Source organism: Trachypithecus francoisi, unplaced genomic scaffold, assembly GCF_009764315.1.
Source record: "Trachypithecus francoisi isolate TF-2019V2 unplaced genomic scaffold, Tfra_2.0 Lachesis_group4, whole genome shotgun sequence".
Classification (NCBI taxonomy): Eukaryota; Metazoa; Chordata; class Mammalia; order Primates; family Cercopithecidae; genus Trachypithecus; species Trachypithecus francoisi.
Window position 1 is genome coordinate 140410682 of NW_022681469.1, and position 27534 is coordinate 140438215.

A 27534-nucleotide genomic window follows, 5' to 3' on the forward strand; every position below is an offset into this window, starting at 1 on the left:
GTAGGATTTTGTGAAGGCAGCCCCAGCAGACTAATGCAGGTGCCCTCCCTGGGCTGCTTGCAGATTTCCCCAATTGCAGGCACACCTATTCAGGACCCCTCTTCCTCTGGGTTCTCAGAGGAGGTCGTAGTAGTCTGGGAGGATGATCAGAGAGAGCCATCCATGCTCAGCAGGCTGGGGTCGTGGCGCTCTGCTTCATCACCTGCCTCCATGTTTCTTCCATGCAGTACTCTGTCCAGGGATTAGAGTTCTAACTTCTGGTTTCTCAGCCCAAATTTTTCATGTCAGCTTTTGCCCGTTTTTAATTGATCCAGATTTACTATGTGGACTTGAGCTTGCCCCTGCCTTTAGGAGCCTATGGGCTGATCAGGTTTTGTAGGGCCTGAAGCTTGTGCAATTCAGAAAAATCCTCTTAAAAACATTGCACAATTACAAAAACAGAACTGCAAACTTAGAATTAGGTGCAAATTAAAGTATGTATTTAGAATGAGGGAAGAAATCACAACAAATTTTAAAAACCTGACAAATAACATAAATGCTTCTTTCAGCTCATTTTCCTTTAGTAAGAATACTTTGAATTTGCACGATCAATAATTTTTAGAATAAAGAAACGAGTCTCAACATATTAACAATGAAACCATATTGTTATATACTACTGTGCTGTTTTGCACCACATAATCGTATTATTAAAGTATTCTTGGGCTGGGGGCATGCTGTAATCCCAGCGCTTTGGGAGGCTGAGGTGGGACTATTGCTTGAGCTCAGGAGTTCAAAACCAGCCTAGGCACCATAGCAAGACCTTGTCTCTATTAAAAAAAATCCATATGTGGTGGTACATACGGTAGTCCCAGTTGAGGTAGGAGGATCATTTGAGCCCAGGAGATTGAGGCTGCAATGAGCTTTTGACCCTGCCACTGCACTCAAGCCTAGGTGACAGAGAAAGACCTGTCTGGAAAAAAAAAAAAAAAAAAAAAAAAAAGAAAGAAAGAAAGAAAGAAGAAGAAAAGAAATAAAGAAATTACTCTTATCCTGGACATCGCAGCTTGTCACAGCCTGGGTAGGAGTTTGTGGCTGGTGCCCTGGCTTCTCAGGTTTTTTCTGGGCTGATGTTTTGGGAACAGCTTTGCCTGTGGTCCCACCTGGAAATGGCAGATTTCATTCAAATAAGACTTGTCAGGTATATGAGGCACATTTTGATACATCCGGTTGTATCAAACGCTGACCTAACACACAGACCTACCTGGTGGAGGTAATGCTGCAGGTTTGAACACTACAATCGAGAAGCACGAGGCTCCCATTAAAAAGAGAATAAGAAGTGTGTGTTTATATTCGTATCCCCTGTGTAACTGAGTCTGTTCCTCAGAAGGGGAGAACTTATAGTCAAAGGAGCACAAAGCTTTATGTCCAGTGTACAGAAAGCAAAGCTTGTGTTCCGGACATGCTTCCTGTTTCTGCTCTGGACATTTCACACCTCTATTCTCTATTTGGCATGGATGTCAGTGAGGCACCTTAGAAATGGTCATGTCACTGTATGACTTCCAGTTTTGATTTTTGGGTCCAGATACCTGGTGAGAGGCTCTGAGAGTACTAGATAGATTCGGAAGAGCCATTTCTACTTTGGGTTAACTGGAAGTAATCTAGTTGTATGTGTCAATGACTGAGAACCACACAGCTATCCCAGTAAACTGAGTTGATATGTATCTCCCTCCCTCTCCACTCAGACCCCCGAATGTCCTCAGTCTAGCAGTGCAACTGACCCTACAGAGTCTGCAGGAGGAGCCTCAGGGCCAAAGGAGAATGTGTCCCTGATCAAATGCAGTCAAAATAGATAACTTTTGAAAATTTTGCAAAATCAGCAAATGTATAAATAAATGTTCACATTGCTAGGACCCCTCTCAGGGTCTTGGAAGGAACCTTTGCAAATGACAGTTTTCCAGGTCTGCAACTTGATAAGCTGCTCAGTAATCTGCTGTCACACCATCCTGTCCTCCCTAAAATGTTCAACATCCAGCTCCACCATAGCTCCTGTCATCCTTAGAGAAACTTCTGAATGTGGTGTTTTGAGGCCAGACACATCTTCACTGGACTCCAGAGCTCAAGCTTTCTCAGTTTCTAAGGCACATTCCCTCTGATGCCATTACCTGACAGCTCTCCCGAGCACCTTCTAGTTACCTAAACCCTCCCAAGAATTCCCTCCCTCAACCCAAATCCCAGCCCCTATCCCAGTGGACAGTGCTTGATCCAGTTCTCCTTTTCTACCTTTCCAGAAGTAAAGAAATTTACTCCTTGGCTCCAGACAAGGTAAGGATAGTTATAGAAAGTGGTCGTTCTTCAGAACTGAGGATCACAGGCTTTGCAGTTTAGTTTACCAAATTCTTCATTTTCCTCCCAGCCCTCCCAACAATCCAGTGAGGTATGGGCAGTTATTTCTATTGTACAGATATGGAAGCTGAGGCTCAGAAAGGCTAATAAATGACCCCATGCCTCACACTTGAGGGTGCAGAGCTTGACTTAAATTCAGATGCTCTGACCTAGCCACAAACTTTCACAAGTTCACTGGGCTTCTTAATGGGTGTGTGAACTCCCAGGCCAGGGGTCTCTGGTCATGAAGCCTGTGCAACCACACTCAACGATCAAGCTAGTTGTGTACTTGTTGGGAGACTGTTCACTCGCCAGTTGATACATTGCTCACACCTGTCCTAATACAGGAAGATTCAGGTGAAATGTCATGATGAAAAAGGTAAAGTGTGTAGAAAATATTAATTTAAATGATTTTAAATTCTCATCTTCAAATCACTGGGAAATTAAAAGTTTTTATTTTCTTTTAACATTTGGTTATTCTGATATGAAATATTAAGTCAAGCTTCTTGCTTCATAGACAGTTCTGGTGGTCTGTTTCCCAGAAATTTACCTAGTACAGTTAATCTACTTACGCTCAGTGTTATGCAGTCTACCCTTTCCCAAAAACAACATAGATCTTAAAAATGCCTCATTTCCAGACTCATATTAGCAAGTGAGCGCCTTTTTTTTTTTTTAAAGAACATAAAAAAAGCTTTGGTGCTCAAGGGAACATTTATACAAAAGTTCTTAGATTTGAAAACAACTGATTTTCCTGGAACTATCAAATACCTTAGACACAAACAAACCTATAAAATATAAAAAATAGTTTCTGCTGATGAATCTGTTGGGAGAGACATCATGGAAGATGTGACTTGCATTTGGGAGACAGCAGAAATCTATAGAGTGAAGCTCTAAAAAATAATATGCCCCAGAGAGTATTAGTTAAGGCAGGGGAGACCAGGCATTGCTAGGAATAAGAATACATGTAGAACTTGGAGATGTCAAGGAATTTATGCAGAATTGTTGTGGTTTTGCTCACCGTATCTCCTTATTGGTGCCTCCCCCTAAGGTCATGAGTTGGTGTCTGAAGTCTTTCTCAGTCCAGAGGTAACTTCTTCCTCTATGATTTTTTTTGTTTGTTTGTTTTTAACCAGACTTAACTTCTGCCAAAGTAATTATATAACCTCCACTTCCAAGAAACGGCTTTCCAATTCCCCCTACACACATCTACTGTCATTCCTTCATGCTCTGCCTCTTCTCTCTTGCAGACTAACCAAGGCTTAGAACTGTAGGGCCGGGAGATGCTAATGAAGTATCCTAGTCCACAAAGTTTAGGGAATGCTGGCTTGAGCTGGGCGCGGTGTCTCATGCCTGTAATCCCAGCACTTTGGGAGGCCGAGACAGGTGGATCACTGGAGATCAGGAGATTGAGAGAATGCTGGATTAAGTAATATTAAGTAGGCTTGTCTCCAGTGGAATTTGCAGAGCATTTAGCACACCAATGTACTTTGGAATATTCTAAAGGAGGATCACATCCCATTGTGCACTGGAGCTCCTGGTGGCCACTGTGGGCCACTGAGCCTCCTGGGAGTATACTTGGAAAACATTGTTTCCTATTCTGTAAGCCAGGTGTGTATCATACAGTATGCATTTCCAAATTCTATAACCTATGTCATTAGCAGTGGGCTTTACATTATAATATTTCACATATTTAAATATAAATTTTAATATAATTTAATATAAATTTAAATGACAATATAAGAAACTATAAATTTAATATAAAATTTGAAGTGTTTAATGTAAATATAATTAAGACACTTTAATATTAAAAATGTAGTTCTTAAGTTTGGTCTCCATAATTATCTGATGAGATAGAAGCAGCTCTTTTCACTTAACAGATTAGGAAACAGTCTGAACAATCAAGTACTCCACCCAAAATCTTACAGTCATTTAAGTGACAGAACTAGGACTAGAATCTTCTCATTCATGGGTCTGTGTTCTCTCATCCTTAACATAAGCTCATCTTAATCACAAGTAGTAAGTGGATAGGTAAGAAAAATGCTGGTAGGAGCAAATATTTTACAAAAGTAGAAATTCAACAGCAAACATATAAAAACTTTCCAAATGCATAACAGTTTTAAGAATAATACTTTCCTTATTTTACCTACAAAATTTGCAAAATACTTTAACATATTTTTATTCTGAGATCATTTTAGATATACAGAAATGTTGCAAAGACAGTATGGAAGGTTTCCACATATCTGTCATCCATCTTCCTCTGTAGTTAACATCTCACATTATCATGGTCACCATGCAGTATTGATCGAAATCAAGAAATGATTATTGGTAAAATGTTAATAATTGCATTGCAGGCTTTATTCTAATTTCAGTAATTTTTTCCACTAATGTCCCTGGTATCTGAACTAGGGTCCCACATTGCATTTGTTTTCAAGTCACCTTAGTTTTCTTCTTTCTGTGGTAGAACCTCAGCCTGTGCTTACCTGGCATGGCCGTGGCATTGTTGAAAAATACAGGTCAGGTATGTTGTAGACTGTTCCTAATTTTGATTTGTCTGGCATTTTCTGATGATTTAGACCAGGGTTATGGATTTGGGAAGAAGATCACAGAGATGAATGTGTCCTTCTCATCATGTCACGTCGCAGGTGCACAATGTTGACATGGGTTATTACTGTTATGTTTGCTTGGATCACATGGCTGAGGCATGATCAGCTGGGTTCCTCCACTGTCATGTGACCATTGTCCCCTTTCTGTACTCTGTTCATTAGAGCCACTAAGTCCAGCCCCACTCAAGGAGTGAGGAATTAATCCTACCTCCTAGGAAGATGGAGGAGTCACAAAGAATTTCTTAAATTCTTAGCATATATTAAAATAATCAAAAGTAATTAATGAGTATTTGGGGGAAGATACTTAGAGGCTATGCAAATATCCTGTTTCCCCTTACAATCTCACCCACTCATTTTAGTATCATCAGTGGTTCTTGCCTGAAGTAGTTATTGTGAAAATGTTCTAATGGCAAATTCCTATTTCCCTCATTCCTTCTACAATTATTAATTGGAATCATCTCTGTCTTTCTCTCTCCCACCTTTTCTTCCTGCCTCCCTCCCTCCCTTCCTTCCTCTTTGTTAACTCACACATGTGCACACATCTATATCTATTTGTCTCTGTGTGTGTGTGTGTGTGTGTGTGCATATGAGTTCATACTGACAAACCTAACTCCAGTACATTACTGCAGCTTCATTCTAAATTCCCTCCTGCTTATTTATGACTTCTTGGTCTGACAGTAAAAAGCATCATTCTCATTACCTACACTATATTTGCTAATTTTTTCAATTTAGTCTACATGTAAAGTTGTTTCAGAATTGCTAACAAATATTTCAGTGTGAAACAAATTTACTACCTAAAGTGTTTGAATATAATTTTTTTGTCTGTAGACTTATAGTACATTGCCAAATGTCATAATCCAAACTTTCTCCCAACCCATTTAGTGCAGTTATGCCATACAACCTTGGTTCCCCATGACATACTAGTTGATTGTTTTACATTTGTATACATTTAAATTTTTGTGGTATAGAGCTTATGAATTTTGAAAAAAACATTGTCATGTGTCAATTAATATGGTGCCATATGGAAAAGTTCCATCACCCTAAAATTCCCTATGCAGCCCTTTTATAATCCAATTCCTGATGATCACTCATCTGTTTCTGGTCCCTACAGCTCTTTCCAGAAGGCCATGAAAATTGAATTACATGGTATTTAACCTTTTAAATTTGTCTTCTTCCAGTTTTCAAGACTCATTTAAGATTCATCCGCTGTGCATCAAGCAATAGTTCTTCTTTGATTGCTGATATTGCATTGTGTGAATGCACACATCTTGTTTACCCATTCACCTATTGAAGAATATCTGGGTTGTTTCCATATTTTGGGGATTATGAATATGAATATTTTGGCAATTATGAATATAAATAAAGCTGCTATAAGCTTTTGTGTACATGTTTTTTGTATGAATATAACTTTTTGTCTTCTTGAGTAAATATGATTGTTGACTAGTATGGTAAGTGTATGTTTGCCTTTGTAAAAAACTCTCAGATTATTTTCAAAGAGGCTGTATAATTTTGAACTCGCATGAGCAATAAATAAAATACAGACAGTCCTCAAATGACCATGGGTCAATTTATGATTTTCAACTCTGCGATGGTGGAAACATGATACACATTCATTAGAAGCTGTAGTTTGAGTGCCCATACAACCATTCTGCTTTTCACTTTCAGAACAGTATTCAATAAATTACTTGTGATATTCAACACTTCATTATAAAATAGTTTTTGTGTTAGATGACTTTGCTCACCCATAAGCTAATGTAAGTGCTCCTGAGCATATTTAAGGTAGGCTAGGCTAAGCAATAATAGCTGTTTGTTAGGTTAGATGTTGATATGGTTTGGCTTTGTATCTCTACCCAAATCTAATCTCAAATTGTTATCCCCATGTGTCGAGTTAGGAACCTGTAGTCCTCATGTATCCAGAGGAAAAAAACGGTGGATCATGGGGGTGGTTTCCCCCAGGCTGTTCTGATAGTAAGTTCTCACGAAAACCGATGGTTTTAAAGTGTAGTACTTCCTCGCTGTCTCTCTCCTGCTACCGTGAAGACAGTACTTGCCTCTCCTTTGCCTCCCGCAGTGATTGTAATCGTGAGATTCCTCAGCCGTGCAGAACTGTGAGTCAATCAAACGTCTTTCCTTTATAAATTACCCAGTCTCGGGTATTTCTTTACAGCAGTACAAGATGGGCTAAAACAGATGTATTTAATCAATTTTTGACAGGATGTTTTCAACTTGTGATGGTTTTTCAAGAAGTAACTTCGTCATTAATTGAAGAGCACTTGTATGTGTGTGTATATATAGCTCCAGGTTATCTATTTCTTTCTTAGTGAACTTTGGCAATTTATGATTTAAAAGAAATTGGGCTATTCCATCAATGTTTTCAAATTGATAGCATATGGTTGTTTGTATAGTTTCCTATTTTTCTTTCAATGTCTGTGAGTTCAGTAGTAATATGATCCCACTCATTTTTGATATTGTTATTTTGTGCTTTCTCTGTTTTCTGTCTTTTTTGCTGGACCAGTCTTCTTTAAAGTTCATAAAATTAAATAACCAGCTTTGTTTTATTGATGTTTTCCATTGTTTTTCTGTATCTCTTTTCTTTTCTTTCTCTCTTTTTCTTTTTAGACAGGGTCTCACTCTGTCACCCAGGCTGGCAGGTAGTAACATGATTATGGCTCACTGCAACCTAGACCTCCCAGGTTCCAGTGATCCTCCCACCTCAGCCTCCCAAGTAGTTGGGATGACAGACCTGCACCATCCTGCCTGGCTAACTTTATTTATTGTTTGATAGATTGATTGTAGAGATGGAGTTTCATTATGTTGTCCAGGCTGGCCTCAAATTCCTGGGCCCAAGTGATCCTCTGCTTCAGCGTTCCAAAGTATTAGGATTACAGACATGAGCCACTGCACCCAGCCTGGTGTTTTTCTTTTCTTTCTTTTTTGTTAATTTAAAAAAATTAAAAAATTTTTTTTTGTTTGAGACAAGGTCTCACTTCATTGCCCAGGCTGGAGTGCAGTGGTTCGATCATGGCTCACTGCAGTCTTGACTTCTGAGCTCAGGTAATCCTCCCACCTCAGCCACCTGAGTAGCTGAGACTACAGATGAGGGCTCACCATGCCTGGCAATTTTTTTTTTTTTTTTGTATTTTTTATAGAGATGGTGTCTCACTATGTTTCTGAGGCTGGTCTCAAACTCCTGGGCTCAAGCCATCTGCTCACTTCAGCCTCCCAAAGAGTTGGAATGACAGGCATGAGTCACTGTGTCTGGCTCTGACTTTGTTCTTTTCTAATAAAAGCACTTAAAACTGTATGTTTCCTGCTAACCACTTTTTAATTGCATTCTGCATAATTCAACATGGTGTTTCATTTTTATTCAATTCATAGTTTTTTTTTTTTAAATTTCCCTTGAGTCTTTTTTTGACCCATGGATGATGATGATGATGATGAGATGATGATTATTATTATTATTTTGGAGTCTTGCTCTGTCACCTGGGCTAGAGTACAATGGCACAATCTTGGCTCACTGCAGCCTCCGCCCCTCGGGCTCAAGCAATTCTCCTGCCTCAGCCTCCTGACTAGCTGGGATTACAGCCACATGCCACTGTACCCAGCTAATTTCTGTATCTTTAATAGAGATGGCATTTCACCTTGCTGCCCAGGATGGTCTTGAACTCCTGACCTCAGGTGATCCACCCACCTCAGCCTCCCAAAGTGCTAGGATTATAGGTATGAGCCGCCATGCTTGGCCGGGAGTGTACTTTTTAATTGCAAAATATTAATAGAATTTCTGGCTATTTTTGGTCATTATTGATTTTTAGTTTAATTTTATTCTATTTGTATAATTTCTATTATTTTAAATTTGTTGAGGTCTGTTTTGTAACCAAATACTATTTTGGTGAATGTTCCATGTGCACTTGCACTTGAACATAATGTGTATTCTGTTCTTATTGAGTAAAACATTCTATTAATATCAATCAGGACAAGTTGACTGACAATGTTGTTTAGGTTATTTACATCCTTACTAATTTTTGACTAGATGTCGTATCAAATATTCAGAGAAGAATGTTGAACCTTCCAATTGTAATTGTGGATTTCTCTGTCTCCTCTCAGAACTACTAGTTTTGGCCTTATGTGTTTTCAAGTTAGGTTATTTGGTACAACTATATTTAGGGTTAGTTTGTTTTCTTGTAGAAATTACCTTTTTATTGTTATATAATATACATCTTCTTCTCTGATAAATCCTGCTTGTTCTGAAGTTTACTTTGTTGGATATTAATATATAGCAAAGCTCCTATTTTGTTTTTGTTAGTATTTTTATAGTATGTCAGTCTTCATTCTTTTAACTTATTTATGCCTTTATATTAAAAGTGAGTTTTTCATAGATGCCATAAATGTAGGTCTTGCTTTTATTAAAATCTAATCTGACAATTCTGTCTTTCAATTAATGTGCTTATTCACACTATTTACATTTAAACCATTTATTGACTTGGTTGAATTAACCCTATTTTACTAGCTATTTTATACTGGTTTTAATAATTTTTTTGTTTTTTGTGTCTTTTTTGTCTTCTGTAGGTTTACTTAAGCGTTTTATATATCTTCCTTTTGTCTTCTCTACTGACTTATTTAGTTTTTTATTTTAACATTTTTAGTGGTTACCCTAGAGTTAACAATATTTGATCCTAAAACATTTGCCTGAGGTAGTGATCTCAAAATAAACACCATGTACAGATATGTTAATAATTACTTCCTAGGAGATGTAATTATTAACAAATACATTAATAATTATTATAATAAGTATTATAATAATTATTATAACAAGTATTATAACAAATATGTTAATAATTCTTCACAGGAGACATTTTTAGTTTCTCTAAATGCCTAACCACGTATCAAAGGTTGAATCAACTGTGGCACACCCTTTGGTGAGATGATTACCCAATATTACAAAAATGATTACAGGGCAGATGTTAAACTTTTAAACAAAAGTGTTTGAAGCTTCAGATATAAACAAAGAAAAATAGGTTTAACCTGTGCTGAGGAACGGCTGTGACCTCTTAGCTCTCCTTACCTACAGAATACCAGTAGAGACATAGTTTCTCACCAGGTTTACTGTCTGTAGGACTAAGTAAATTACTAATGAAAGTGTTTGAACATTATGGCTAAGTCAGGGAAGGAAGAGAGTGCATATTAGTTTTTTTTTTTTTTTCTGTGTGAGATGCATTATGGGCTGAAAAAAATTTCTGACAAGTCCTTGGTTTGGAACTAAGCTCTACCACTTATTAGTTATACAAACTTGTTCAGGTTTTTGAAACTTTATATGGTTAGTTATTTGGTCTAAGTGGAAATAAGCTACCCATTAACAGGGTTGATAAGGGGATCAGGTGCAGAGAAAGGGATAAATTAGTTTGGCTACTCAATTAGCTTTACGGAATAAATGTATCATTGTCTTCTCCTTAGGACTTGGTTCTGTAGGTGCTGACCACAAACAGTAAGGCAAAGCAATAATCACTCTTGTCTATTGGGTAAAAAATAATACTAGGATATACTGAAGGCTTATTATTTGCCAAGTTCTTGGTGTGCACGTGAGAATTTCATGCCAGCTACAGCTACAAAAAACAAAAACAATCAAACCTATATATTTTAAGTAATAAACAAAATGATAGAGTTGGGTGCCTTGTAGTGATGCAGTACCCAGTCTTTCAAGATTTAAAAAAGGCTTGAGGTTCATTGCAATAAGTTGTGTGTATCCAGAAAGAATCTCAGAAAAGGTCTTAATGAAAGTCATTCGTTTTAAAGAACTTGGGGAGAGAGGGAGGGGAGGTGCTTGGATGTGAACATTTGAACAGCTCTTTTGAATGAAGCAAAGCTGGTCCTCTTTAGGTAATTACATTCCACAAAGGAAATCTGACTTCATTTGCTTTAGCATATTTTTATTATTATTATTTTTAGGAACACAAAAGCAAGGAAGTTTCTAACTTCCATTTACTTCTTTCGTGACTTGTCTTTGTCCCATTCTCTTTTCTGCCTGCACCTGTGGCTTAGTGCAAAAGATCACTTGTCTGCAGTGCAGAGGGGAAATTCTCTGCTCTCTGCCTGGCTGGGGTTTTCCTGAATGAGGGAATGGGGTGAGATGTTGAGGGCATTTGCCCATACATGGAAACAAAGCCTTTATCTACCTAAAGTGGAGAGGCAAAGGGGTGGTTTTTATATGCATTGCAATTGCCACTTTACTTTTTTCATTAAAAGTGAGTCTAACCTTTTTAAATATATCATTTATAGTAGACTGGGACAATTCAGTTGTCTTTGCTGGTGATTTAATAGCCAGAGGACAGAATACGAGGTTGAATTTTTTGTTTACATCAGGGTAAAGGACCAAATGAATCTTTTAACAAAGTTTAACAAAATTTTACAAAGAACACTAGGCTTTTAGTGACTAGATTTGTTTTTTTGCAGATTCATTAAATTTAAAAATAAAAATTCCATCTCATCATCAGAATTATTTCATATGTGTGGACATATAAACATATATGTAATAACCTATGCATACAAATGTCTAGTCAGTTTATGCTCTTGAGAACTCAAGCAAACTTTTGGAGCTTGAGTTTGGGAGTTGAGCTGCGTGAAGTTGAGTAACTAAGACACCTAGAACAGTTGTATCCTTTGTTAGTCCAGTTAATAAGAAGAAGTTTTATAAATACTAATTTGAAAGGCTTCAAGTTGATGGTAGGACGTTTCTGAGTTGAGTTCCCAGCTCCACATTGTCTAGCAGCGTGATTTCAGGTGATCTGCTAGATATGTGCTGAGTTTCACATTCCTTATCTCTAAAGCCAGGGGTGTGGTGTCTACCATGTTTATCATGAGGGTTTTCTCAGCTATAAATATCTATGAACACTTAAAAAGTGATTAATGTATCAGATAATTTAATTCTTAATGGAATATAAGTTGTTAGTCTATGGATTTCTGTTCCTGTAAAGCCTTTATGTTCTTTCATGTGAAATATTAACAAATAATACCTGCCCCTGAGCCAGTCTTGAAGAAGCGGGAGAAGGGCTGTAAATGAGATTCCATAGGGGATCCATACTGTGAACCAAAGTCAACGATGTGTATATGAGCGCGTGTGTGTGGATGTGTGTGTGTGGATGCACATTTTATTCAATAAGCCAGAACCAATGTTAAAAGTCTTCTTTTTCCCATCAAAAATCTTTGAAGAAAGCTTCAAAGTTTCTTTGGTGTTCTACATGATATTATCACATATGAAAGAGCAAGATGCAGAAAATGTTTAAAACAATGCTACCTCCTCAGTGTGTGTGTGTGTTCTTTCATTATGAAAATATGGGAGAAAACACAGAAGATAGCACACTAAGTGGTTCAAATGAATTAACTGAAGCTATTCTAAGAGAGTTGAGACAAAGAGATGCACAAAGATAGAGGAAGAGTAGAAGCAAACAAAAAGAAAATAGAAAATAGAAACCTTAGACTAAAAAGGAACAGCATGATAAATATCTTGGTTTTACTTTTGCAGTTATGCAAACTACTGTGTCTGTATACACATGAAGAAATTGAATACAACAAAATATACCAAATTTGCCTCTTTGACACAGACCTCTGTAAAGCCCCCATGGGAAAGAAACGGAGGTGACCTCAGGAAAGGCCCTCAGGAAAAGGAAAACTGGAGAGTAAAGAGCAGCGAGGCAGGTGCCAGGCCCTGGGAAAAATTCATTAGGAGTAAGTCTATCCCAGCCCTGCGGGAGTGGAAGTTTTCGAGTTCTACTGGGAATAAAGTCTCTTGACCTCAGAGAGGTGACGTCACCGAGGCATGTGAGGAATAGTAACAGTGTGGGATCCAGATGAGTTTCACCTTCACTGGCACAAGGTGAATAGAACGAATGGATGCACAGTCCAAACAGGAAAAAGGGAGCTTTACCAAGCCCTGCCTGGCTGCAAAAGGAGCCGAAAGGTGCTGGTGGGGGAGGGTTTTCTTCAAGGCCCGGGAGGATCCATCTGAACAACAAAAGAACATGAGAAACTGAAATCAAACACATCCTTCCTGAGCCAACACCACTGCTACAGAGGATTTTTAGTTCTGTGCTTTTTAAAAAGTTAATACCAAATAGCAATTGTGACTACTTTCTATGGATGACATTTGTTAGGAGCTGCATGCAAGGCCGCATTGTGTTTGCTCACTGCCTCCTTTTGCCTCTCAATCTTGCTTCTGGGATAATTTTTCTTCTTCCTGAAGCACCTGCTTCTTTGAATGCAATGTTTTAAAAAATTCTTTCCATTTTTTGGATTATATTTGAATGTCTTTATTTCACTCTTTGAACGATATTTTTCTCTGTACACATACTAGGTTGATGGTTATTTTCTCTCACTTGTTTTTGAAGATAATATTGGACCGTTTTCTTTCTTCCATTGTTGATATTGAGAAATCTATATTTATCCTGCCTTTTTTTGTTTGTTTGTTTAAGTCCTCTGTTTTTCCTACCTGGCTATTTTTGAGATTTCCTCCTGTATTCTACAGTCTTCACACAGTGTATTTAGTGGCAGATTTCTTATTTTTTATCTTCTCTGGTATGGTATGCATTGATCTGTATAATCCTGTTTTTCTTTGTTAGTTATAGAAAACTTCCAGCCTTGAGCTCTTGAAGATTGCCTCACCTCTGTTTTCTCTGCTCTCCCCTTCTAGGACTCTGATGAGGCCTGTGTTCAAATATGACAGTCATCAGGCCAGTTCATCAAATATGTGCAGCTGACTGCTCTGAACACTAGCAGGGTTGCCCTTTCTGGCTTCTTTGGGTTGCCTGGGGCCATGTGCCTATTGCTAGCTAATGACCTGTAGGCTACAATGGTGCATTAGCTTTCAGCCTGGAGCAGTTCTCAGCCATTGTGAACCTTCCTGAAACCCTTTTTTCTTTTACCAGAGTGAACAACGATGCTCCAGGTTGTGGTAGCTTGAGCCTTGGGTCCCAGAAGAAAGACAACAGGGAACATAGCCTCGAAGGGCTCGTAATAGACTTGTAGAGTGGGCAGTAAATTACATTTGGTTGTTTCAAGGCACAGATATTGGGACTATTTGTCACTATAGTTTTACAAAATGTAGCCAAGCCAAGAGACTATCTCATTATATCATTCATATCCATTCATGTCTATTTTATATATTTCATCTTATTGCACATAATTTCTTTTCCTATATCATCTATTTTCACTAGATATTGAGTTAGACATAAATGTATTTAACAATTATATTAACACTTCTACATGCTTTTTCTCTTTTTTTTTTTTTTTTTTGAGACGGAGTCTCGCTCTGTCGCCCAGGCTGGAGTGCAGTGGCCGGATCTCAGCTCACTGCAAGCTCCGCCTCCCGGGTTTACGCCATTCTCCCGCCTCAGCCTCCCGAGTAGCTGGGACTACAGGCGCCCACCACTTTTTCTCTTAATAGTCTCATGTTGATTGACCATTTTTAAAATTATGCATTTGAAACATTTGTATGTATTTGAAAATCTCCAACTCTGTATATCTTAGGGGTCAAAACTGTTATTTGTTGTTTCTGTTGACACTTAATCCTAGTGGTTTTTGTTTCTCTGGATTTTGTGAAATTTGGTTACTGCCTCTTTGCTTAATCTTGGCAATGAGATCCCTGTGGACCTAAATTGCAGAGAAGTGTTTCCCCGTATAGACTGGTTTCTACTTCTCCTAGAAGGAAACTTGACCACCTCACTCTGTGTGCAAGCCTTGACTCAGCTTTCTGGTCAACCTTTCCCTTGTCCTTGTTGCTGGCTCCAAGGCTCAATTTGTTGGTTGCTATAGACATCTCTGCTAAGGCAACTCAGCCTCTTTTGGATTCCTGCCGATCTGGCTCCAGTCAATCCCACCTTCTCGATGTCCCAGCTTCAGCTCATTATCATATGTGCGGGGGTGTGTGTTGTTTGCTTTGTTTGGATGAGGTGGGAACTTGGAGTATATGTTTTTGTCTGCCTTCTTTCATTCAGCATAATTTATTCTGAGATTTATCCACGTTGAGCAATTGTATTCATTGTGTGAATATAGCATTTTTTTCATTCATCTATTGATGAACATTTTGGTTGTTTGCAGTTATTTGATATTTCAAATAAAACTGTTGTAAAAACCCATGCATTAGTTTTTATGTAGACATAATTTAATTTTAAAATAAAACTGTTATAAATACCCATGTATTAGTTTTTATGTAGACATAATTTAATTTTTTCTGGAGTAAATCTAGAAGTGGAGTGACTGAGTCTTATAGTAGTTGTATATTTAACCTTATAAGAAAAAAAAAACAGTTTTCAAAAGTGGTTGTACCACTTTACATTTTTACCATCAGTATATAAAATTTCGGCTGGGCGCGGTGGCTCACCCCTGTAATCCCAGCATTTTGGGAGGCCAAGGCGGGAGGATCACGAGGTCAGGAGATCGAGACCATCCTGGTGAACACGGTGAAACCCCGTCTCTACTAAAAATACAAAAAAATTAGCCAGGCGTGGTGGTGGGCGCCTGTAGTACCAGCTTCTAGGGAGGCTGAGGCAGGAGAATGGCATGAACCCGGGAGGTGGCGGCGCTTGCAGTGAGCGGAGATTGCACCACTGCACTCCAGCCTGGGGGACACAGCGAGACTCCATCTCAAAAAAAAAAAAAAAAAGAATTCTAGCTCTTTCATATTCTTGTCAGCATTTGGTATGGGCAGTCTTTTTGGTTTCAATCATTCTAATAGGTATGTAGTGTGATCTCATGGTAGTTTTAACCTGCATTTTGCTGATGACTAATGACATTGAGCATGTGAGTATTTGTCATCTGGATATCTTATTTGATGAAGTCTCTGTCCATACGTTCTGGCCACTTTTTGAATGGGGTTAACTTTTCCTCTTATTATTGAGTATTAAAATTTCTTTATACATCCTGGATTCAAGCTCTTTATCAGACATATTATTTTTAAATATCATCTCATCTTTGAATTTGTAGTTTGAGCTCATTTTACTCTTTAATATTTTAGTATATTCAAAAAAGGAGCTGAATTTTTAATGTTGATAAGATCCAATCTATCATTTCTTTTATGAATTATGCTTTTGGTATTGTATCTCAAAGACCTCTGCCAAGGTCACAAAGATTTTCTCCTATATTCACTTCTAGAAGTTTTATAGTTTTAGGTTTTACATTTAAGCCTCAGACCAGAGGACTCGATTCTCATTTTACTGAGTAATTGTGGACGAGTCACTGTGTTGAACTGGATTCTACTTTCCTCAAAGTTTGGTGAGTGCGTTGGGAGTGAGGGCAGTTGAAGGGAGAACAAAACAGATCAGAGAGCAGCACAGGGCAGGCAGCACGCCAAGCTGCGTCTTGTGCCGGCCACTTTTCTCTATGTGCTGTAAGCTGCTTAGGAAAGTATGGCAGCAACAACAAACACCAAGCTGCTTTCAGGACAGTGTAGCCTCAGGGGGGGAAAAAGCAATTTTTAAGCCATAAAGCATTTTTAAATTTAATTTTTATTGATATACAATAGCTGCACATATTTTCAGGGTGCATGTGATAATTTAGTACATTATATAATTAGTAAATATCCAATCAGTATAATTAGGATATCCATCACTTTAAATGTGTGTCTTTTCTTTATGCTAGAAACATTCAAATTATTCTCTTCTAGCTATTTTAAAATATGTAACAAATTATTGTAAGCCACAGTCACCTTGCTGATCTATCAAACACTAGGTCTTACTACTTCTATCAAATTGTTTATTAGTGCCTATTAATTTACCTCTCTTCATTTCCCCCACCCTTCTTACCCTCTGATAACCACCAATCTACTCTCTATCTCCATGAGATCCACTTTTTTAGCTTGGACTATGAATGAGAACATGTGATATTTGTCTTTCTGTGTTTGGCTTTTTTACTTAGTGTAATGACCTTCAGCTCCATCCATGTTGTTGCAAATGACAGAAGTACAATGCTGCAAACCTGTAGTTCCAGCTAACTTGGGAGGTTGAGGTGATGATCAGGAGTTGGTGCCCAGGAGTTAGTGTCTAGCCTGGGTAACATATGGAGATTCTATCTCTTAAAAAAAAAAAAAAAAAATCACAGAAAGACTTGTATCCCATCTCCTGACCTGTAATATGGATTTTTAGTGTATGAACTAGTTTCAGTGTGTTTGCTCCTCAGGTGGGTGTATGAATAACTCCCCACTCCAAACTTTCATCTTCCCAGTGTCTGCTTCTCTAGAATGCCACCATCTGAGGGAAGGACTCCATGAAGTTTGCAGCTCCCTATGCACTTAAAACCCAGCTGCAAATGTCTAAATTAGGAAGGTCTGATCCATAGCCTTTACAAATGGCCTGAAATCATGATGTAGCAAAAATTACTTCTAAATCTTAATAGTGCTCTGTTCCTTTCTGTAATCTTCTTTCTGTGTGCATGCAAGGCACCACAGGATTAAATGTTTGGATGTTGTTAGAGCAGCAAAATAAAACTAATTATTTCTGCAGTGACATTTTGGCTTGTACGAACATGAACATGAAAAAGCTATCTTTTATACATTTCTCAACTGGGACATTAGAACCCTTTATATTCAGCAATTTCTGTCTGAACAAAAAACAAAGGGGCAGGTATAGTGGTGCATGCCTATAATTTGAGAATTTTGGAAGGTCAAGGTGGGAGGATTGCTTGAGACCAGGATTTTGAGACCAAACTGGGCAACATAGCAAGGCCCTGTTTCTACAAAAAATAAAGTAAAAATATTAGCTAGGCATGGTGGCACATGCCTGTAGTCCCAGCTACTCAGAAGGTTGAGGTGCGAGGATCGTTTGAGCCCAGGTGGTCAAGGCTGCAGTCAGCCATGACAGAGTCATTGCACTCCACCCTTGGCAACAGAGCCAGACTCTGTCAAAAAAAAAAGTTGAAATTGCAACATGAGAATGCGAAGGAGCAATTTGCCAGTCTTTATCTTTCTATAGGATGCCTTTTCTCTGAGGTGGTCAGTCACCAACCATTGACAATACTTACGTGACAGATACCAGCTCAACTCTGCACCGGGCAAGGAACAAGACAGAAGAAGATAGTTCTCACCACCCTTCCAAGTGACAGTGATGACTTAACAACCACCAGTAGAAAAGTTATTTTAAATAATATCTATTTTAGAATTTAGAAAATTGAAGCTCTGAGAATTTAACTAACTTGCTCCAAGTCATGCAGTAAAAATGACAGAGCTGGGACGTGAACTCAGGTAATATGGTCGAAATCTGGTGCCTGAAAAGAGAGCGTACCAAAATGATTGAGCTTATTTTCACTTGGCTTTTTTTAAAAATGGATTTATATCTGGGTAGTAGAAAGAACTTGAGGAATCAATGCACCAAGATTTGAGGCCTTCCATGGATTATTTGCTGAATGGGGAAATCATTTCTCTGTTCTGTGCTTTTGCTTTATTATAAAAAGCAATCTTTTATTTTATTTTATTTTATTTTTTTTCCAGAGTCTGGCTCTGTCACCCAGGCTGGAGTGCAGTGGTGCAGTCTCGGCTCACTGCAACCTCCACCTCCCAGGTTCAAGCAATTCTGCCTCAGCTTCCCGAGTAGCTGGGATTACAGGCACCTGCCACTACACCCAGCTAATTTTTGTATTTTTAGCCGGGACGGGCCATGCTCGCCATGCTGGCCAGGGTGGTCTCGAACTTCTGACCTCAGGTGATCTGCCCGCCTCGGCCTCCCAAAGTGCCGGGATTACAGGCGTAAACCACCAAGCCCGGCCAATAGTCTTTAAATATACTCCTGATGATGTAGCTAGGGGTGTACCTTATGTGTTAGGCAACCAAAGAATATATTTTTTAATATTTTTCTCTTATATATGCCAAATTAGTTTCAGTAATAGACATGAAATAATCAATCATCATTATTATTTTCTAGATTCATCCTTTAATGATGAAATAAGTTTTCGAAAGGATAGATGTCATTTAAAAATCCATTCTTCAAATTCAGTAAAATATTTAATATAGGAGCTTACTTTAATATTAAACATAAAAGTATTTAATATAGACATTTGCGCCTCCTCAACAAGAAGGTCACACCTCCCAGATTGTGCTCCAGGTTCACAAGGCCAGAGGAAGACTGAGATTGCTTCTCCACCCTGATGGTCACTGTCATCATCGCTGATTAGAACGTCCCGCTTAAAACTCAGGGGTTTGGACACACCTGGTTGTACCCCAGGGTTTGGACACACAAATTGCGCTCAAATGGAACCCAAAGGGTTTCTACCCCTTACAAATTTATTCTAGAAGTGAGCAGGTGTAGTTGAATCCTCCAGCTATGTAGCTGGGAGCAGTTATTTAGGTGATAGGCCAACAACATCTTTTTGGGGTGAAGGAGCATTTTATCACCAGTGTTGTTTAGAATCTCTGGCAAACACTGGTGATGAAAACCAGGCTGATTTTTACAGGGTTTTATGATTGTCTTAAAGTTTTCTGCAGACAATGTACCCCTTACTGCCTGCACCCACAATGGGAGGCATGCCCACTGCCCTGCCATTGGTACAACGTTGCACAGAATCCCACTTTTGTATGATTTCATTGTGCTAAATGCCTGTGTTGCTGGAAACCTTTTAGGTCAGCTTTATTCCAACATGCAATCATTATACCTCGGCCCCTGTCTAGGAAGCTTCAGAGAGGGGGGTTCAGGAGTGAGGCTTGGACTCCTGAGCCCATTGCTTTAAGTGGTGTTGACATGTTTGATAAGACCCCCTCCTGCTGGGTCGGCAGTAGCCTCCAGTGCTGGCACGGAAGACTTGAAAATGAATGTCCCTCTTCACAGAGAAGGGTCCACATTAAATGTGTAACTAGGAGGAAGTAGGTCGTTTATTCAGCCTCTAGATCCTAAAGTGCTGCTGACCCTACCTGCTTTTCTTCCAGTGGCAGTTCAGATTCAACAAGCAGGAACTGAGTGTTGACTTTCTGCACTTAACCTCTGTTAATCAAGGTTTTATAAACTCTAAAAAGGAAGGAACTGGTATTTAGTGAATACCTACCCTGTTGCATGGGCACTGTAATTCCCCCTTTTTTAAGAGACTAAGTTGAGGCTTTGGTTTTCAGGGCTACCTGGTTAAGAATAGAAGTCTCCCAGATGTCCAGATGCCAGGACTTGGTGCCACTGAGATGGCTCAGTCGGGACACACAGTCAGCACACTCAACCCAAAGCTGTCCCTGGAAATGGCCCCACTTGCTTCAGGGCGTGGTGCAAAACGTTGATTTAATCTGGGAAGCTGCTCTCTGGCTTTAGGCCAGAGGAGCGACCCACCCAGCCAGAGAGGAGCCAGGCCACCATTACTCAGACCTCTCCTTTCTGGAGAGGGATTGCACAGCTGGCTTTGTCAGGCGTGGCTCGCAGGACTGCCAGAGTTATTCTGATCCCATTACCTGGGATTAGAATGATCAGAATGATCAGAATGATTGCCCATATTATTCCAGAGGCCCCTGATCTCAGCCCACAACTCCAGGCAAATACATGCATCTCACCTGCACGACACCTCCCAACGAGGCTGTGAAAGGGATTTTGTCTCTTGTGTGTGGGTGAATGGGTGATGCAACAAGAATACCCAGGGAGTGATTGATGATAGTTCTTGGTCACCTGAAAGTCAATCTTTTTCCTTAGTAGGCTGGATTCTACTGAGTAAGGACATCATGTAACTCTGTGCCTTGATTTTCTAGAAAAAGAAAGCAAAACAAAACCAAAAACACAAATAAAACAATGATCAAACCGAATTAATGAATTAGTTACTTATTCCTTAAATGTATCATTTGAGAATCCGGAGCCCATTTTGATCTGGTCTAGGATAAACAGTCACCCCTCTTACCTGTCCATCTGCTTAACAAAACTGGCAGGTGATGTGCAGTGTTATTTTTAATCATTCATACTAAAACTTGATGTGGGAGAGCAATATACTAATAGTTTCAGGGAACACTGACTCAGCCACAGTCAAAGCCCTTGGGGTTTGAAATCTAAAAATAATAAACATGCTTTAAAAGTAAATTCCTTGATACAAAGAACAAGCTGTTTCTTAGTTCAGCATCTGGGATTACCCATCCTTTGCCGTAAAGAAACATTCGTTTTCCCAGTAAACAGGGGCTCCCTTGGCCTCTGTCAACAGAGCTCATAACCTGGAGCCTGTGGGACCAGCACAAACAGGCCATAAACCCCACACTTCACATGACTATTGCCAGTCCATCCCAGAACTGCCAGTTCAGGAGAGGAAGAATGAGGAAGTTGCTGTTTAGTCCGTCTTCTTTTTTCCTTTGTATTTGTTACTGTTGTAGTATTTATTTATAACTGTACCTATTTTATTCCTATTTGAGTTTGAAATTTGGGCTGGAAATTAAAAATTAAAAAGCCTCAATAGTGACTAGATCAAAGATGTACTTTTCATTGCTTCTGACATCTCAATTGCTATAGACAAGAAAACACACATAAAAAAATACCTCTATTCTGCACAGAAATAGCGTCAATTTTAAGTATTGGAGAAAGAAAACAGCCACATACACTCAGAAAGTTAGATGTGGCTAATTTACTTACAGATTATGTTCATTTCTAAATGGTTCAGTTATAAAGTTATACTGACAATGGCTGGGGGTACTGGACATTCTCTAACAGCCAACTATTGGGTCTTGCTTAAGATGCATTTGGGAAAAGGATCTGTTCTCTGGATCCATTTGTCTATTTCTCACTTTATTTTTCTTTCATTTTCTCTAATGAAGTTTTATATGCTACCTGCAAAAGTCTATTTTAAAAACATAGTATTTTTAATAAAACTGTTTGTTTAAAGTAGAAAATTCAAGTGCCATAAAATAATGCACTAAAAAAAGTATTTCTTCTCTCCCGACCCCACACCAGGCTCACTGAGGGAGTTCCCCATGATCGTCCTCCTGCTGTCTTTGTACCCTTGCAGACATGAGTGCACAGGCATTTATGTGACAAAATTTGCCACTCCACTTCTTTACACACCTTTTCCATTTACCTCCTTTCCCTTAATCTCTACGATTTCTTTCCTTTCATCACTTGGAGAACATTTTAATGTCTATGTTGTGTTTCATGGTTTCAATGAACTCTATTTAGCCACGATTTATGACCTGCTGCTGAACACTGAGGATGTTCTCCAGTCATTTCCTACCACACTGAATTTGATGAATGTGCACACATCCGTACACATGTGTGAGCACCTGTGTGCACATATGCAGCTCAACTTGTTACAAGTGAAATGATCAAGGTGATGCACGCTTATTTTCCACGTGGCTAGAATTTCATGTCAGATGAAACGGCCAGCACTGCCAAATCAACTGCAAATAGGTGAGCAGGGAACGCTCACAACTGAACATTTATATCTGAGGTTCCTCTTTTCCAATAACTTCAAAATAAAAGTGAATTACTAAACATATTGGTGTCTACAGTCTGAGAGGAGGAGCATGGTATTTTGTCCTTGTTTTGGTTATGAGCCAGGTTCTGTCATCTAGCAAAGCTTCAAGTGGCATTTGGATTTTCTTTTCAGGAAATTGTCTGTTTAATGCACCTTGCCCATTTTTCTGTAGTTTCTTGTCCCCTACCCTTAGAATATCTCTAAAAACATCCGTACACAGCCACCCTCTCTTTCTTCCCTTTTTCTGCTACGCTGTAAGAAAAAAATGACAGGATGCATTTTATTTATACATTTAAGGAAAACATCCTCCTACTCAAACTAAATTTATAAAAATTACCCATGTTTTCTTACTTGTATGGCTTATTGTGTTCTTCTGATGTAAACAGGCAATCTAACCAGAGTTTATTTGGTTTTAAGGAGTATTGTAAGGATGCAACTTCATTTGCTTCCATATATATTTCCCATTGCCAACAATGAAATAATCCATCCTTTCCTTTTGATTTAAAATATAATATCCATCATATATAATTTCTAATATTAATTTAGTCCCATTTCCATGCTCTGTATTTTCTTTCATTGATTTTGGTATTCTTTGAATAAAATTGTTGTATTCTAGATTTGTTTTATTATGTGATGAGGCTTGTGCCTGTCTTCCGATTGCTTTTATCTTTTGGATATTTTGTAGACATTCTTTCATTCTAATTTTTCCACATGAACTTTGAATTAGGTATTAAAAATGTTCTTTTAAATATACAATCATGTCATCTGCAAACAGGGACAATTTGACTTCTTCTTTTCCTAACTGGATACCCTTGATTTCTTTCTCTTGCCTGATTGCCCTAGCCAGAACTTCCAACACGATGTTGAATAGGAGTGGTGAGAGAGGGCATCCCTGTCTTGTGCCAGTTTTCAAAGGGAATTTTTCCAGTTTTTGCCCATTCAGTATGATATTAGCTGTGGGTTTGTCGTAAATAGCTCTTATTATTTTGAGGTACGTTCCATCAATACCGAATTTATTGAGCGTTTTTAGCATAAAGGGCTGTTGAATTTTGTCAAAAGCCTTTTCTGCATCTATTGAGATAATCATGTGGTTCTTGTCTTTGGTTCTGTTTATATGCTGGATTATGTTTATTGATTTGCGAATGTTGAACCAGCCTTGCATCCCAGGGATGAAGCCCACTTGATCATGGTGGATAAGCTTTTTGATGTGCTGCTGAATCCGGTTTGCCAGTATTTTATTGAGAATTTTTGCATCGATGTTCATCAGGGATATTGGTCTAAAATTCTCTTTTTTTGTTGTGTCTCTGCCAGGCTTTGGTATCAGGATGATGTTGGCCTCATAAAATGAGTTAGGGAGGATTCCCTCTTTTTCTATTGATTGGAATAGTTTCAGAAGGAATGGTACCAGCTCCTCCTTGTACCTCTGGTAGAATTCAGCTGTGAATCCATCTGGTCCTGGACTTTTTTTCGTGGGTAGGCTATTAATTGTTGCCTCAATTTCAGAGCCTGTTATTGGTCTATTCAGGGATTCAACTTCTTCCTGGTTCAGTCTTGGGAGAGTGTAAGTGTCCAGGAAATTATCCATTTCTTCTAGATTTTCTAGTCGATTTGCGTAGAGGCATTTATAGTATTCTCTGATGGTTGTTTGTATTTCTGTGGGGTTGGTGGTGATATCCCCTTTATCATTTTTTATTGCGTCTATTTGATTCCTCTCTCTTTTCTTCTTTATTAGTCTTGCTAGCGGTCTGTCAATTTTGTTGATCTTTTCAAAAAACCAACTCCTGGATTCATTGATTTTTTGGAGGTTTTTTGTGACTCTATCTCCTTCAGTTCTGCTCTGATCTTAGTTATTTCTTGCCTTCTGCTAGCTTTTGAATGTGTTTGCTCTTGCCTCTCTAGTTCTTTTAATTGTGATGTTAAAGTGTCAATTTTAGATCTTTCCTGCTTTCTCTTGTGGGCATTTAGTGCTATAAATTTCCCTCTACACACTGCTTTAAATGTGTCCCAGAGATTCTGGTATGTTGTATCTTTGTTCTCATTGGTTTCAAAGAACATCTTTATTTCTGCTTTCATTTCGTTATGTACCCAGTAGTCATTCAGGAGCAGGTTATTCAGTTTCCATGTAGTTGAGCAGTTTTGATTGAGTTTCTTAGTCCTGAGTTCTAGTTTGATTGCACTGTGGTCTGAGAGACAGTTTGTTATAATTTCTGTTCTTGTACATTTGCTGAGGAGTGCTTTACTTCCAATTATGTGGTCAATTTTGGAATAAGTGCGATGTGGTGCTGAGAAGAATGTATATTCTGTTGATTTGGGGTGGAGAGTTCTATAGATGTCTATTAGGTCCGCTTGGTGCAGAGATGAGTTCAATTCCTGGATATCCTTGTTAACTTTCTGTCTCGTTGATCTGTCTAATGTTGACAGTGGAGTGTTGAAATCTCCCATTATTATTGTATGGGAGTCTAAGTCTCTTTGTAGGTCTCTAAGGACTTGCTTTATGAATCTGGGTGCTCCTGTAAGCCCAAAATCTCCTTAAGCTGATAAGCAACTTCAGCAAAGTCTCAGGATACAAAATTAATGTGCAAAAATCACAAGCATTCTTATACACCAGTAACAGACAAGCAGAGAGCCAAATCAGGAATGAACTTCCATTCACAATTGCTTCAAAGAGAATAAAATACCTAGGAATCCAGCTTACAAGGGATGTAAAGGACCTCTTCAAGGAGAACTACAAACCACTGCTCAGTGAAATCAAAGAGGACACAAACAAATGGAAGAACATACCATGCTCATGGATAGGAAGAATCAATATCGTGAAAATGGCCATACTGCCCAAGGTGATTTATAGATTCAATGCCATCCCCATCAAGCTACCAATGAGTTTCTTCACAGAATTGGAAAAAACTGCTTTAAAGTTCATATGGAACCAAAAAAGAGCCCGCATTGCCAAGACAATCCTAGGTCAAAAGGACAAAGCTGGAGGCGTCACGCTACCTGACTTCAAACTATACTACAAGGCTACAGTAACCAAAACAGCATGGTACTGGTACCACAACAGAGAAATAGACCAGTGGAACAGAACAGAGTCCTCAGAAATAATACCACACATCTACAGCCATCTGATCTTTGACAAACCTGACAAAAACAAGAAATGGGGAAAGGATTCCCTATTTAATAAATGGTGCTGGGAAAATTGGCTAGCCACAAGTAGAAAGCTGAAACTGGATCCTTTCCTTACCCCTTATACGAAAATTAATTCAAGATGGATTAGAGACTTAAATGTTAGACCTAATACCATAAAAACCCTAGAAGAAAATCTAGGTAGTACCATTCAGGACATAGGCATGGGCAAGGACTTCATGTCTAAAACACCAAAAGCAACGGCAGCAAAAGCCAAAATTGACAAATGGGATCTCATTAAACTAAAGAGCTTTTGCACAGCAAAAGAAACTACCATCAGAGTGAACAGGCAACCTACAGAATGGGAGAAAATTTTTGCAACCTACTCATCTGACAAAGGGCTAATATCCAGAATCTACAAAGAACTCAAACAAATATACAAGAAAAAAACAAACAACCCCATCAAAAAGTGGGCAAAGGATATGAACAGACATTTCTCAAAAGAAGACATCCATACAGCCAACAGACACATGAAAAAATGCTCGTCATCACTCGCCATCAGAGAAATGCAAATCAAAACCACAATGAGATACCATCTCACACCAGTTAGAATGGCAATCATTAAGAAGTCAGGAAACAATAGATGTTGGAGAGGATGTGGAGAAATAGGAACACTTTTACACTGTTGGTGGGATTGTAAACTAGTTCAACCATTATGGAAAACAGTATGGCGATTCCTCAAGATCTAGAACTAGATGTACCATATGACCCAGCCATCCCACTACTGGGTATATACCCAAAGGATTATAATTACTCTACTACAAAGACACATGCACACGTATGTTTATTGCGGCACTATTCACAATAGCAAAGACTTGGAATCAACCCAAATGTCCGTCTGTGACAGACTGGATTAAGAAAATGTGGCACATATACACCATGGAATACTATGCAGCCATCAAAAAGGATGAGTTTGCGTCCTTTGTAGGGACATGGATGCAGCTGGAAACCATCATTCTTAGCAAACTATCACAAGAAGAGAAAACCAAACACCGCATGTTCTCACTCATAGGTGGGAACTGAACAATGAGATCACTTGGACTCGGGAAGGGGAACATCACACACTGGGGCCTATCATGGGGAGGGGGGAGGAGGGAGGGATTGCTTTGGGGAGTTATACATGATATAAACGTTATGCACATGTACCCTAGAACTTAAAGTATAATAAAAAATAAAAATAAAAAAAAATAAAAAAAAATAAAAAAAAAACAAACAAACAAACAAAAAAAAAGTTCTTTTATTACCATTATTGGTAGCATTTTATTTTTAGATTAAATTATGTATTTTTTGAGATTCAGTCTTCTCATTAAACAGCTTACATCTTTTAATTACTCAATTTGTTAATCTTTGTGTTGCTCCATTAGTTTTTAAAGCTCTCTACTTACAGATCTTACATATTTCTTATAAAATTATCTGCAGGTGGGCTTGACTGAGACCAATGACTGAGACTTGTCCTTCTTGAGAAACAGATGTCTGCTGCCCACTTGTGAGAATGGCTTGCAGCCGAACATAAGGCCGTGGGCCCAGGTAGGCACCAGAGGGCTTATCAGCCCATTGTCGCCCACTTCAGGCTGCTGAGATCCCACCCACTTTATCTTGTCAGGAGAGAAGGCTGGTTCTTCCCCAGTCATCAGGGACCAACGTCACCCTTGCAGAGTATATGAGCGCCAAGGGTCAACTCCTCTCCCTTAGGGTCCCCACGAGCTTGTCAAACAGCCCTTGTCATTCACCTGTGAGTGCTCAGTTGAAGCGTTTCATCACTGTTGAAGTTTATGACAAATGGATGGGTGCCTGCCAAACATAACTAGAAACCACAGGAAGATCGGGAGGGAGGGAAGGAGGTGGGAAGCTGTTTAGGACCCCAGGACTTGAGAAAGAGCACAGGGTGGGCGTCCTGTGTCCCTCACAGGTGGCCACTCAGACCTGATCTTTGCTGATCCCCACCTAACAACCAGTGTCAGTACAGGCAGACTCCTCCCTTCCCTGGATTGTATGGGAGACC